The sequence below is a fragment of the Staurois parvus genome, unplaced genomic scaffold (genome assembly GCF_062004578.1).
Source record: "Staurois parvus isolate SC_StPar_1 unplaced genomic scaffold, SC_StPar_1.0 ptg002113l, whole genome shotgun sequence".
NCBI lineage: Eukaryota > Metazoa > Chordata > Amphibia > Anura > Ranidae > Staurois > Staurois parvus.
Window position 1 is genome coordinate 76278 of NW_028319909.1, and position 16223 is coordinate 92500.

General features: G+C 39.8%; 1 long non-coding RNA gene across 1 annotated transcript in view; it reads right to left on the minus strand.

Annotated features, from left to right (window-relative positions):
* Nucleotides 1–1708: 1708 nt before the first annotated feature.
* The window catches only part of LOC149432669 (uncharacterized), a 33682-nt gene continuing 19167 nt past the window's right edge, over nt 1709–16223 (minus strand). The window contains exon 2 of the long non-coding RNA XR_016308975.1: nt 1709–4484. This is a non-coding gene — a long non-coding RNA (uncharacterized LOC149432669). The remainder of the gene's footprint in view (nt 4485–16223) is intronic.

Below are 16223 nucleotides of genomic sequence, written 5' to 3' on the forward strand. Positions count from 1 at the left end.
CGTGTTGCTCTTCTTTGTGAATTGCACTCCAACAAACTACACGGTACAGAGCAATGCAACGCAGCACACTGCAACACACATAGGTTTCTATAAGATGGGGGGCAGAGGGCGGTAAAAAAAGGTGGCAGAGCAGGGTAGCCAACAGTAAAAAAAACAGAATATAAGGGGGTCCTTCTCCCATTGTCCACCAATATAAGGGGCCCTTCAACCGCTGTCCACCAATATAAGGAGGTCCTTCTCCACTGTCCACAAATATAAGGGGTCCTTAAACCACTGTCCACCAATATAAGGAGGTCCTTCTCCACAGTCCACCAATATAAGGGGGTCCTTCTCCACTGTCCACCAATATAAGGGGGTCCTTCTCCACTGTCCACCAATATAAGGGGGTTCTTCTCCACTGTCCACCAATATAAGAGGGTCCTTCTCCACTGTCCACCAATATAAGAGGGTCCTTCTCCACTGTCCACCAATATAAGGGGGTCCTTCTCCACTGTCCACCAATATAAGGGGGTCCTTCTCCACTGTCCACCAATACAAGGGGGTTCTTCTCCACTGTCCACCAATATAAGAGGGTCCTTCTCCACTGTCCACCAATATAAGAGGGTCCTTCTCCACTGTCCACCAATATAAGGAGGTCCTTAAACCACTGTCCACCAATATAAGAGGGTCCTTCTCCACTGTCCACCAATATAAGGGGGTCCTTCTCCCACTGTCCACCAATATAAGAGGGCCCTTCTCCCACTGTCCACCAATATAAGGGGTCCTTCTCCATTGCCCACCGATATAAGGGGGTCCTTCTCCACTGTCCACCAATATAAGGGGTCCTTCTCCCACTGTCCACCAATATAAGGGGTCCTTCTCCATTGCCCACCAATATAAGAGGGCCCTTCTCCCACTGTCCACCAATATAAGGGGTCCTTCTCCATTGCCCACCAATATAAGAGGGCCCTTCTCCCACTATCCACCAATATAAGGGGTCCTTCTCCATTGCCCACCGATATAAGGGGGTCCTTCTCCACTGTCCACCAATATAAGGGGGTCCTTCTCCACTGTCCACCAATAAAAGGGGGTCCTTCTCCCACTGTCCACCAATATAAGAGGGTCCTTCTCCACTGTCCACCAATATAAGGGGGTCCTTCTCCCACTGTCCACCAACATAAGAGGGTCCTTCTCCCACTATCCACCAATATAAGGGAGTCCTTCTCCAATGTCATCCAATATAAGGGGGTCCTTCTCCCACTGTCCACCAATATAAGAGGGTCCTTCTCCATTGTCCACCAATATAAGGGGGTTCTTCTCCACTGTCTACCAATAAAAGGGGGTCCTACTCCCACTGTCCACAATATAAGAGGGTCCTTCTCCCACTATCCACCAATATAAGGGAGTCCTTCCCCACTGTCCACCAATATAAAGGGGTCCTTCTCCCACCGTTCACCAATATAAGGGGTCCTTCTCCCACTATCCAAATACCGTAACCCATTCACATCAATTAAATAACTGTAGATATAGTAATTATTAGCAGGGGTTCCCTGAGACCCGAAATTTGTATCAAGGGTCCCTCCATGTTAAAAGAGTTGAGAAAGGATGGCTTTGTGAATTGAGCCAGTTGCCTGTTATTTACATTTTATTTTTCAATTTTTTTAAAAACTCCTCAATGCATTTTCTTTAGAACTGAATAAAGCACACAAGAACTCACTGAAAGACATGGTTTTATTTTATGTATACTTTATTGAAGGATAACCAATAATGATGGAAAGATCCCATACAACATGTTTTTTTCTAAGGTCAATAAAATGCAAGAAAATGCAACACAGTTGACCATACATCTGACCACATTCATAATAGATATTAGGTGAGTAAAGACCGTATCCATTGGATTGGACGATAGTAGACACGTTTCAGTAGGGGGGTTATATGAATGTTGGGTGGGGGCTGTAGCAGGTCTAAGGATCTACAAGTATAGTTTTAAAGGATGGCCCATGCAAGTCCCCTGGTTAGGAAACATTGAGACATGGCGTCTGAGTCCTCAAGAATATCTTAAAGATCTAGAGATATATGGTAGTTTTAAAGGAGGAACCTTGCAAGTCTCCTGAGTAGGCAACATTGAGACATGACATCCGAGTCTTCAAGAATTTCTTAAGGATCTAAAAGGTAAAGTTTTAAAGGATGAACCATGCAAATCTCCTGGGTAGGCAACATTGAGACATGCCGTCTGGGTCCTCAAGGATTTCTAAAGGATCTAGAAGTATAATTTTAAAGGATGGGCCATGCAATTCTTCTGGGCAACACTGAGACATGGTCTTTCGGTCTTTCTTAGGATCTGGATGTATAGTTTTAAGGGACAAACCATGCAAGTCTTCTGGGTAGACAACATTGAGACATGGTGTCTGGGTCCTCAAGAATATCTTAAGGATTTAGAACTATAGTTTTAAACAATGGGCCATTCAAATCTTCTGGGTAGGCAACATTTAGGCATGGCATCTGGGTCTTTAAGAAGTTCTTAAGGATCTATAAGTATAGTTTTAAAGGATGGACCATTCAAATCTCCTCGGTAGGCAAGATTGAGACATGGAGTCTGGGTCCACAAGAATTTATTAAAGATCTAGAGGTATAAGTTTAAAGCACGGAGCATGCAAGTCTTCTGGGTAGACAACATTGAGACATGGTGTCTGGGTCCTCAAGAATATCTTAAGGATTTAGAACTATAGTTTTAAACAATGGGCCATTCAAATCTTCTGGGTAGGCAACATTTAGGCATGGCATCTGGGTCTTCAAGAAGTTCTTAAGGATCTATAAGTATAGTTTTAAAGGATGGACCATTCAAATCTCCTCGGTAGGCAAGATAGAGACATGGAGTCTGGGTCCACAAGAATTTATTAAAGATCTAGAGGTATAAGTTTAAAGCACGAAGCATGCAAGTCTTCTGGGTAGACAACAGTGAGACATGGTGTCTGGGTCCTCAAGAATTTCTTAAGGATCTAGAATTATAGTTTTAAAGGACAGACCATGCAAGTCTGCTGGGTAGGCAACACTGAGACATGGAGTCTGGGACCTCAGGAATTTCTTAAGGATCTGGAGGTATATTTTTAAAGGATGGACCATACAAGTCTCTTAGGTAGGCAACATTGGGACATTGCGTCCAGGTCCTCAAGCATTTCTTAAGAGTATCATTTATCATGCCTACATTTAATTGATTACAGTACCATTAATGCAGCCTCATCAAGCAACCCTACCCATTAAACTGTAATTATAAGCTATGTTTGGTATTGATCTGCGAAAGTGACCAGAGCCGGACAAATCTCTGGAACCATATAGACAGAATGTTAATAGAACTGCAGCAGGTGATTAAAGGGAAAGTCCACCCGAACATGATATTTCAGTTTTTTGGTAGATTCTAGAGAGTTAGACCACCTGTCAGTTTCTTTTATTTTTGGGGGCTGCATTGGTAAGCTCTCTTTGCTGAGTTTCGGGGTCTCCACAGCTACTGTGGCCATGATGAAAATCTTCCATTCTTCCTGTTTTTTTAAAAGTATTTTTATATTATGGAAAATGTAACACAAAGATAATGGGGAACAGCTAAAACTGAAACAGGGACAGAGTAGGATATTCCAATTGCAAAATCTCCCTTTCAAGCTCCAGTTAATAAATTCTTAGAGTTAATTTTAAAAAAAATAATAAAAAGATAAGTAATAAAAATAAAACTACAATAAATAACAATATCGCATATTTAAAATAAAAAGAATTAAAAAATATATAAATATATATTTTTTAAATTAATAAAATAAAACGTCACTTTTGAGCGGACTAACCCTTTAAATTAGCCCTCTGCTCAAGCTGCAGATTTATTTTAAAACTGAGAAAAATGTTTATATAAAAATATATAACTAGAGTTCAGGCTTTTTTAAGCAGAAGGTTGCTAAACTAGTGGTCATGTGGTTTCTCCTTAAGAGGACTGGAATCAGAGCTAGCCAACCAGAAGATCTGCTCCATTGGTAACATGGCCAACTGCTGAGAATGTTGGCAGAACAAGCAAGCTTTTCAGCATTTTCCTCGACATTTTCATACCTAAATTTATGTTGTATTTTTTCTTTAATAATTGATATTTTTCTGCTGATGTTAAAGAAAATACAATCTGAGAGATATGAACTCTGATTTTTTTTCCAGGGGTGTAAAAGTGGAGGTTTACCTAAATATAAGACATTGGAGAATAAAATGGTTGATACTACTGCATAATATCAGCTAATCCAAAAAGGTTATCCACCGATTTTTTTCCTGGTGCAGGTCCCAATGCTGAACATTGCCATTGAGTGGTGGTTTTAATCCTTTGTCCAATGCTGTAGCGAAAACGGGCCACTCGGCTCCTCAGAACCTCACCTGTGACATTTTTTTCTCACAGGTTAAGGGTCTCAGGGACAGAGGGACATGCTGATATTACAGGCTGGAGAGAAGACCCTTACCTGCTTACTTGGACATCCTGAAGCAACCTGAAGGGGGAGAATAAGATCGATTAAAGGTGTGTAAGGTAAGATATACTGTTAGAGTCATTTATTTAGAATCATATTAATGAAGCATCATCACTCCTAAGCACCTTCTCTGAAAATTTAGATCATTGTACAACATATGGCCACACGTTTGTAGACACTTGTCCATCAGATCTCTGTATATGGCCAAATGTATGTGGTCTTCCTTCCAAATGATTGAGCTCTGGTGTTTTTAGTGAAGGGTACTGGTTATCCTATAGCATACAACTGTTGCAGCCTTGTGGAAATAGTTTGGTGAAGGCCCTTTTCTGTTTCAGCATGACTGTGACCCTGTGTACAAACCAGCTCCATAAGAACATGGCTTGTTGGGTTTGGTGTGGGGTAACTTATGTGGCCTTCACAGAGCTCTGACCACAACCCTTCTGAACATGACAATGTGCACAAAGCTAGCTCCATAAATACTTGGTTTGATGCAGGGGCAGACTGACAACTCATGGGGCCCCTGGGCAATAGGGGATCATGGGGTCCCTGTGTCCTTGCCCAAATTCAAAAAAGCCTATGAAAAAGGTACCAGGGGCATCTCATGGGTCCCCCTACTGACCCCGGCCCTCGGGCAGTGCCTGAGTTTCAAAATAGTTAGTCTGCCCCTGGTTTGATGGGTTTGGTGTGGAGTAACTTGAGTGACCTTCACAGATCCCTGACTACAACCCCACTGAACACCACTGGGATGAACTGGAATGAGCCAGGGTTTCTCAGCCAACATCTCCATAAAGACATGGCTTGATGAGTTTGGTGGTCCTGGTTTTTGGTTCCTGTCCATCCATTCATTATCAGGAAGGAAATCATTTTAGAATTTAGTTTTATGAGTTATATCTACTGTATGCTTAGTAAAAGGAAGCTATGATGACTTCGGGTCAGTTTATCTCTCATGGCTTGATCAGTAGCATGTGGAAGAACATGAGTTCCCTGACCTCAACCCTACTGAACATCAAGACAGGGGCGGACTGACCATTTGGAAACTCGGGTCAGTAGGGAGCCCCATGAGATGCCCCTGGTTCCTTTTTCATAGGCTTTTTTGAGTTTGGGCAAGGACACAGGGGCCCCATTATCTCCTATTGCCCGGGGGCCCCATGAGTTGTCAGTCCGCCCCTGCATCAAGATGAAATGTATTGCAGATTATGTTCCAGGTCATTTCATCCATCATCAGGACCTGACGTCACAAATGTTTTTTTGGCAGAATGGGCACAAATTCCCACAGACACACTCCAAAATCTTGTGGAAAACCTTCCTAGAAGAGTGGAGCTGTTGTAGCTGCAAAGGGTGGTGACACCTTATTAATAACCATAGTTTTGGAACAAGATGTCCAACAATCACATGGTAAAAACTCAATACATTTAGGCATCTAGACATGGTGAAGACAACTTGCTGAAGTTTAAACCGAGCATCAGAATGGGGAAGAAAGGGGATTTAAGTGACTTTGAAAGTGGCATGGTTGTTGGTGCCAGATGGGCTGGTCAGAGTATTTCAAAAACTGCTGATCTACTGGGATTTTCACGCACAACCATCTCTAGGGTTTACAGAGAATGGGCCGAAAAAGAGAAAATATCCAGTGAGTGGCAGTTGTGTGGATGAAAATGCCTTGTTGAGGTCCGAGGAGAATGGGCAGACTGGTTGCTGCGACATTCAGATGGTAGGGTCAGAATTTGGCGTAACCAACATGAAAGCATGGATCCATCCTGCCTTGTATCACCGGTTCAGGCTGGTGGTGGTGGTGTCATGGTGTGGTGGATCCATCCTGCCTTGTATCAATGGTTCAGGCTGGTGGTGGTGGTGTCATGGTGTGGTGGATCCATCCTGCCTTGTATCAATGGTTCAGGCTGGTGGTGGTGGTGTCATGGTGTGGTGGATCCATCCTGCCTCGTATCAATGGTTCAGGCTGGTGGCGGTGGTGTCATGGTGTGGTGGATCCATCCTGCCTTGTATCAATGGTTCCGGCTGGGGGTGGTGGTGTCATGGTGTGGTGGATCCATCCTGCCTCGTATCAATGGTTCAGGCTGGTGGCGGTGGTGTCATGGTGTGGTGGATCCATCCTGCCTTGTATCAATGGTTCAGGCTGGTGGTGGTGGTGTCATGGTGAGGTGGATCCATCCTGCCTTGTATCAATGGTTCAGGCTGGTGGTGGTGGTGTAATGGTATGGGGGAGATTTTCTTGGCACTAGCAAGGTGTACCTAATAAAGTGGTCGGTGAGCGTAGGTGTAATGGTCAGGTGTCAATAACCTTTTGGCCACATTTGTTAGTACAGTCTGCCACAATTCCACCTTTTCGGTGTAAAATGCAGGAGTGTTTTAGGTGACCAGTTGGGCACACATGGCCCCGTATTTAAAAGCCAAGCAAGAGATTTGTTTTCCTTATTTCAGAAGACAGCTATATTCATTCTATTTTTACTCTATTCTATACTATTCTAATCTAGTCTAGTTTTCTATTCTATTCTACTCTATTCTATTCTAGCATATTCTTTATTTTCTATTCTATTCTTTTATTTTCTATTCTATTCTGCTTTATTCTATTCTATCCTAATAAATTCTATTTCTTTATTTTTTTATTCAATTTTTTTTATTCTGTTTTATCCTATTCTATTCTTTTCTACAGTATTCTGTTCTATTTTATTCTTATTTATACTATTATATTCTGTTCTATTCTATTCTTTTCTATTTTATTCTCCAAAGCAGGCTAAACAGGACTCAATTTTATACTGTGACGGGAGTCACTTTGAGTGGGGGGGGCCCATGGAACCAAGCTCACTTTGGAGAGGTGGGGAGACCCCTGTCTCCGCTCTCCATATCCCTATTATCTGTGAGTCACCCTGTGCTTGTTAGGGGTACAGGGTGATCTGTCCTAATATTGTGTGGGGGTTGTTGATTGTTTAATGTCATGTGGCTGCATTCTATTGTGTATATCTGGCTTGGGAGCAAACTATTATGGGATGTATGTGTTTATGTGCATTAGCTTAGTGGGGTGTCTCCAGCAGCCCTCCCTCCTGATGGGACTGTCTGCTGGTGTGAAGTTTGAATACCTGTGTGTCTCTTGTTACTAAATGTAAATTGCCCCGCCCTGTGTCATTATGCAGGGAGGGGGGACTGTCCCCTGAGTGTATATATCTTGCATCTGTGTTAAAATAAACTAGTCTACCTCCTGGTTTACTTCAAGACTGGTGTCGTCTAGTCTTGCATGGTCGGCTGTGGTGTTTGCTGTTGGTGTTCGGACGGGGAAGCGGTATTCTAACGGAAGTACCCAAGCACAGTCAGGGTCGGTTCCGTTACATATACCTTACTGTATTTCTTGTAATATGTTTCCAATTCTAATTCATTTTCAAATCCGAATTCGGATATCTTGCCTCGTTATAATTTATTTTAGATTCGTTGAAATTCGTTACTATTGTGATTCTGAAATTCAGATACATCTGAATCTCTGAATAATGAAAACTTGGTCCTAATTTCGATTCCATCTACTTAACCAAAAGAGAAGGGAGATTTTCCAATGTTCTTCCCTAGCATATGCCTCCCGGGGCGAACTGACCATTTGGAAACGAGGGCCCGGGGTCAGTAGGGGGCCCCATGAGATGCCCCTGGTACCTTTTTCATAGGCTTTTTTGAGTTTGGGCAAGGACACAGGGGCCCCATGATCCCCTATTGCCCGGGAGCCCCATGAGTTGTCGGACTGTTGCCCCTGCTCCAGACCTCTCACCAACTTTTCTTGAAAGATCTGCCCATAGATGACCACTGGTTATGAAAGAATTGAAAAGAATCTCAGCTGTTGCTCCACAGAATTTGTAAACAATTTTTTGTTCACGTGAATGATTAGCATGGAGCATTGTTATATCTCTGCAATATGTGGATGTTTTCCCAGGAGCCTCGTATCCAATTCCAAATGTTTGTGTTGTCGGTGGTTGAATCCGTTGTGTTTGGCACCAATGTTTCTCTTTTTGGGTTTTTGCCATTGATTTCTTGGTCTGCTATACAACAGTGCCAACATTTTTGTTGCTGATGTAGAACAGCATAGGTTTGTTTTGGCCTTCAAAAGTTTTGCCAGAGTGAGAATTATGATTGTTATAAAGTTACTCTTCAAGAATTGGGGTCAGAGTTAGGGATCAGGGGTTGAGTTAGGGTTTAGATTAAAGTGGTTGTAGATCCTTACATATACCCGGTGAAGTGACTGGCCTCAAGTGATACAAATCCTCAAACATATGTTGTACCTGTTTATCTACTGTCACCTCTTCTCTACAGCCATTCAAAGTGCTGAATTTTAAAGCTTGTTCGACAGTTCAGAAAAAAAGGGGGTGGAGAGCTGAAGTTGTACTCTACAGAGCTCAGTGAGAAGAGCTCTGAGAGCTGATTGGAGGGAAGAGACACCCCCTCCCCTCCACACAGCACACAGGAACGGAGCTGAGGCTATTAATCTGGTGGAAGTCCCTCCCCTGTCACCATATTTCTCATGGCGTCAGGAAAACTTGTCAGAAGTGACAAATGCTGATAGCAGAGGAATGAGGCAGCAGACAGAATAGACACTTAGTGCTCTTAAAGTGTTAGCAAACCCAGAGCTGAAGTTGCACTCTACAGAGCTCAGTGAGAAGAGCTCTGAGAGCTGATTGGAGGGAAGAGACACCCCCTCCACACAGCAACAGAGCTGAGGCTATCAATCTGGTGGAAGTCCCTCCCCTGTCACCATATTTCTCATGGTGTCAGGAAAACTTGTCAGAAGTGACAAATGCTGATAGCAGAGGAATGAGGCAGCAGACAGAAAAGACACTTAGTGCTCTTAAAGTGTTACTAAACCCAGAGCTGAAGTTGCACTCTACAGAGCTCAGTGAGAAGAGCTCTGAGAGCTGATTGGAGGGAAGAGACACCCCCTCCCCTCCACACAGCAACAGAGCTGAGGCTATCAATCTGCTGGAAGTCCCTCCCCTGTCACCATATTTCTCATGGTGTCAGGAAAACTTGTCAGAAGTGACAAATGCTGATAGAGGAATGACGCAGCAGACAGAAAAGACACTTAGTGCTCTTAAAGTGTTACTAAACCCACAACAGTAAAATCAGTCTGTATATGCAGTAAAGAATGTTTGTTATGCTCACTGTGGAACTTAAAGGGTTTATCCTCTGCATTGTGTAAAAATGCTTTTTGATCCTGTCTTCTCTGATCCTCCCCTTCTTCCAGTGTCCCCCTTTTATCTCCTGATAAGACAGACTGAACCGTGGCCATTCTGCACATGCTCAGTTTAGTGTGTATTGCTAGAGAGGTTTTTTTTTTCTTGGGAGAATGCAAGTGATCAGCACAGGGCCAACCAGCACTGTCCAGACAGAAGTCAGGGTTTTGCATCCTCCTAGAGCAGAAAGAAAACTCCACCTACAAACTTTAACCAGTGCTGTGCTGGACACTGATAGAAGTCACAAGGCTGCTATATACTGCTGATGAGAAAAGGTATTTAGCAGTTTATATTTACTAAAATAATTGTATTTCCATTTTCTGTGTACTGTGGGAGACCGGATATAGTGAATGCAGGGTCCGGGGAGACCAGATATAGTGAATGCAGGGTCCGGAGAGACCAGATATAGTGAATGCAGGGTCCGGGGAGACCAGATATAGTGAATGCAGGGTCCGGAGAGACCAGATATAGTGAATGCAGAGTCCGGGGAGACCGGATATAGTGAATGCAGGGTCAGGGGAGACCAGATATAGTGAATGCAGGGTCCGGGGAGACCGGATATAGTGAATGCAGGATCTGGGAGACCAGATATAGCGAATGCAGGGTCTGGGGAGACCAGATATAGTGAATGCAGGGTCCAGGGAGATCAGATATAGTGAATGCAGGGTCCGGGAGACCGGATATAGTGAATGCAAGGTGCGTGGAGACCAGACATAGTGAATGCAGGGTCCGGGGAGAGCGGATATAGTGAATGCAGGGTCCGGGAGACCGGATATAGTGAATGCAGGGTCCGGGGAGACCAGATATAGTGAATGCAGGGTCTGGGGAGACCGGATATAGTGAATGCAGGGTCCTGGGAGACCCAATATAGTGAATGCAGGGTCCTGGGTTTAGTAACACATTAACTAAGACAACTACACACTATAGAGGGATATGCTTTGTTCATATTTAATGTCTGAGGATTAATACCACATTAAGGGTTAGGATGAATGATAAAGATTAGGGATAGTGTCAGGGTTTATATTATTAGCTCATTGCTGTCCCTGGAATGACAGCTTTCACTCTGTCAGTTTTTCCTCTGAAACCTGGAAAATATATAACCGACGTGGGAATTTTTCCCCATTTAATAGCGTGCAGCAACAGCCCTGAAGAAGGGAGAGTCTTTTCTCCTGAAACGCGTTGGCTTGATGTACTTGTAGTTATTCTCAGTAAATGTCTCTGAATCTACCATCAAAAGTGCATTCTTTTGGACATCGGGCGCTCCTTCTTTTCTATTATTCCTAGTCTACGTGTGGAAATGACCTCAAGGCCGTAGCAGAAAGGCAGCAGCCCAAACCCTAAGAGGGTTTACCGCCAGTATCCACCATTCGGTACAACTGACTGGAGGGACATCTCCCTACCCACCCACACAGCCACCCACCTACGACCAGTGACTGATCCAGTGAGTCCAGCACAATCTTCTGCACATTCAGGGTTTATATTATGCAAATGCTTCATTTTAGATTTTCCAAGATGATTTTAGATGTGGTAAATCAATACAAGTACTTCCATTGTCTGTGCCAGAAATCAGCCTGGAAAATTTACTCATGACTAATTTGAATGATAATTTTTTATTATTTATAGGAATTAAAGTAGAACTAAAGGCAAACATTTTTCATTTTGGATAGAGTAAGGGAAGGTTGTAGCCCCTGTCATATATTTGACATCTTTTGTAAAATTAATAAAAACATTTTTTTTATTTAATTTGTGTCCCATTGGGAAGATTTCCCTTCACTTCCTGTCCCATAGCCACAACAGGAAGTCGGGGGGAATCATTGGTTGGCACCAGGGTACCAGAACAAGTGTCCTCATCGGAAGACTTTCCTGCTAGTCCCACTATTTTGCTGACAACCCGAAATTTCAGAATTTCTTTCTCTTTCACTCTTGGTGATATCCATAAACATGACAAAATAGAGAGGGAGAATCACTTTAACAAGGACACAGACCGATATAAAAACCTGATAGGGGGTTTTAATCCCTCTCCGCTCTATCCACAACTAAAAATAATACACTTGGGCTTCGGTTTAAACTTCAAGGGTTAGGGATGGAGTGCGTAGGGTTGAGGATTAAGGAGTATATTAAAGATTAGTGGGTGTGCTAAGGTTTTTCTATAATCCCACATGGAAGAAAAATATATTTGAAATATATTTTAAAAATATTCTTCCAAAATATATTCCCAAATATTTGAAATGCTACAATTTTGGCCGTATTCAATATATTTCAAAATATATTTCAATTACAAAAAAAAAAAAAAAAAAAATATATATATATATATATTAGTGGTTAGCATGTCTTCCATGCAGTAAATGGGTCATGGGTTCGATTCCCAACCATGGCGCATCCTGCATGGAGTTTGCATGTTCTCCCTCTGCTTGCGTGGGTTTCCTCCGGGTACTCCGGTTTCCTCCCACATACCAAAGACATGCTGGTAGGTTAATTGGCTCCTGTCTAAATTGTCCTAGTTCATCCCTGGCCATGCAGGATCTCCTGCATGGTGGGGGTTGGGGAAAGACCTGGCAACCTTTCCTGTAAAAATAATTGCTAGGAGAATTTGTGGAAAAAGTCGCTTACGAGTGACGGTCCATGCAATTACCAGGGGTCGGATACGACTGAATGGATGGATAGATAGATAGATAGATAGATAGAGAGAGATGGATGGATGGATGGATGGATGGATGGATAGATAGATAGATAGATAGATAGATAGATAGAGATAGATAGAGATAGATAGAGATAGATAGATAGATAGATAGAGAGATGGATGGATGGATGGATGGATGGATAGATAGATAGATAGATAGATAGATAGATAGATAGATAGATAGATAGATAGATATCCATAAACATGACAAAATAGAGAGGGTGAATCACTTTAACAAGGAAACAGACCGATATAAAAACCTGATAGGGGGTTTTAATCCCTCCCCGCTCTATCTACAACAAAAAAAAATAAATTTGGGCTTCGGTTAAACTTCAAGGGTTAGGGATGGAGTGCGTAGGGTTGAGGATTAAGAAGTAAATTAAAGATCAGTGGGTGTGCTAAGGCGTATGTTGAGGTTTTTCTGTAAAATATAATCCCACATGGAAGAAAAATATATTTGAAATATATTTTAAAAATATTCTTCACAAATATATTGCCATATATTTGAAATGCTACAATTTTGGCCATATTCAATATATTTCAAAATACCGGTATATTTCAATAAATTAATAAATATATATATATTTATATGCTGAAATGTGTTTTTACTACAAAATATATGAAAAATATTTGTAAAAATACATTTCAAATATATTGCATGTCTTTAAATATACAAATCTACATTTTTGGAATGCATTTACAAATATATATAAAAATATATGCCAAAGTAATCTTCCAAACAATATATATTGTTTGGAAGATTACTTTGGCACTCCATGAAAAAATGCGCCAGCAGTTCTGTATTGTTCATTGGTAAACTCTAACCAATAGAGGGCATCCCACATGGAAGAGAAATATATTTCCAATATATTTAGAAAACAAATTATATATGTGACATATATTTACAATATATTGGCCTACGATAGTATATTTTAACATGTATTCTAAAAAATGTACATTTAAATATATTTTCTAAAGGCATATATTTAAATATATTTTTTTTATATACATTCTTCAAATTTTTTTTAACATATAAAAAAGGCATTTTAACATATCTTTTTTTATACAGTTGCAAATGCATTCCAAAAATTTAAATATATATATATACTATACAGTATAGTTTGGCAGGTTGCTTTGGCACTCCATAAAAAAGGCGCCAGCAGTTCTGCATTGTTCATTGGTAAACTCTAACCAATAGGAGTTGTGCCACATGGAAGAGAAATATATTTTCAATATATTTAGAAAGAAAATGATATATGTGAGATATAGTTATAATATATTGGCCTACTCTAATATATTTTAACATGTACTCTAAAATATTTTAAATTTAAATATATTTTCCAAAGGCATATATTTAAAAATATATTTTTTTAAAATATATTCTTTAGATTTATGTGAACATATAAAAAAGTAATTTTAACATATCATGTTACATATATTTGTAAATGCTTTCCAATAATATAAATGTATATATATATATATATATATATATATATATATATATATATATATATATATATTTTGGAAGGTTGCTTTGGCACTCCATGAAAAAATGCGCCAGCAGATCTGTTTTGTTCATTGGTAAACTCTAACCAATAGGAGTTGTGCCACATGGAAGAGAAATATATTTTCAATATATTTAGAAAAAAAATGATATATGTGAGATATAATTATAATATATTGGCCTACTCTAATATATTTTAACATGTATTCTAAAAGAATTTCAATTTAAATATATTTTCTAAAGGCATATATTTAAAAATATATTTTTTTAAAATATATTCTTCAGATTTATTTGAACATATAAAAAAGTAATTTTAACATATAAATCTACATATATTTGTAAATGCATTCCAAAAATGTAAATATATATATATAAATGGAGTTTGGAAGGTTGCTTTGGCACTCCATGAAAAAATGCGCCAGCAGTTCTGTTTTGTTCATTGGTAAACTCTAACTAATAGGGGGCGTCCCACATGGAAGAGAAATATATTTCTAATATATTTAGAAAATTTTTTTTATATGTGACATACATTTACAATATATTGGCCTATGCTAATATATTTTAACATGTATTCTAAAAAAAAATTTAAATTTAAATATATTTTCTAAAGGCATATATTTAAAAATATATATTTTTTAAATATATTCTTCAGAATTTTTTTAACATATATAAAAAATTCATTTTAACATATAATTTTACATGTATTTGTAAATGCAATCCAAAAATGTAGATTAAATGTATTTCAAAGACATATATTTGAAAATGTATTTGTAAAATATTTTTCATATACTTTTTTAATATTAAAAAAAGCATTTCAACATACAGTATATATATTTATATAAAATATATATACGCACACACACAGACATATATATATATATATATATACATATACATATACACACATATATATATATATATATATATGTGTGTGTTTTTTGTTTTTTTTAAATATATTGAATACGGCCCAAATTGTAGTATTTCACATATATGTCAATATATTTGGGTAGAATATTTTAAAAATATATTTAAAATATATTTTTTCTTCCACGTGGGGTACAATTAAAACACTGCAGATGTTTAAATTTAATTCACTAAATTATGTTTAAAATGAGCTAAATCCAAAACTTTTTTTTTTGGCCCCTGACAATTGTTTTTGCCCTCTGTGTCCCATTTGGGGGATTTCCCTTCATTGCCTGCCCCATAGCCAAAACAGGATGCAAGAGGAAATCCCTCCAAAGTGCGGGAATCTCTGGTTGTCACCAGAGCTAGTGTGCCATTTAGAAGATTTCCCCTTTATCTTTGTTCTGGTGACAACCCAAAATTTGGGATTATCTTTTACTTTTGGTTATAACTGTAAACAGGACAAATAGAGAGGGGTGAATCTCCCTAACGGGGGGCACAGACGGCAATAAAAACTAACAGGGGTTCTAATCCCTCTCCACTCTATCCAAAACTAAAAAAAAAAAAAAAAGTTAGTTATAAGTTAATAGTGAACTTCAGAGAAAAAAACAAAAACTTTAATTGAAACATCTCCCTCCATCACGATGACAAATGAGGAAAGAGAGCTTGCATAGTGTAAAACCGCTTTATTCAGACAGTAAAAAGTCAGAAAACGTACTCACATGCTTCTAAAACAAAAACAGGCCTTGTCACCACTCAGAGGGTGTACTGTATTCGGGTGCACCAATATTTTTTGCCAGTGGCAGGTGTCATTCCATATATTCTACCTGATGGTACAGAATGACCTTATATAGGTATTTTTTAAGTTTTTGTTTCCTCCTAAATATAATTATTTTTACAATTATTTTTACCCTTATTGTTCTATATATGCCAGGTTTTGCCTGCCTATGATCTTATTATATGTTAGACAAGGTATTATCCCAATTGGATCTTATAGGTATCTGTATACCTGAGAGGGACGGGCCCGTTTGGTCACTCTCAGGTATACACTCTCAGGTATATCTCTGTATACCTGAGAGGGACGGGCCCGTTTGGTCACTAGACGTCCCCGATGATTACACACACTAGGTGAGCTCCACTATTATGGCGGTGAAGCTCAGCCCATTTGTATTACTGATTGGCTAGCCATTGAGATAAATAAAGCTCCACCCGGGATGGGCGTTATCCTGATGAAGTCACGTGTGTGAGTGACGTAACGCGTAGATACGCCAAGGGGAGGAGCTTATACGACTGAACGTTCTGACGTCACATCCGGCGCGGGCGCCATCTTGGTGCACCTGGTCCCGAATACAGTACACCCTCTGAGTGGTGACAAGGCCTGTTTTTGTTTTAGAAGCATGTGAGTACGTTTTCTGACTTTTTACTGTCTGAATAAAGCGGTTTTACACTATGCA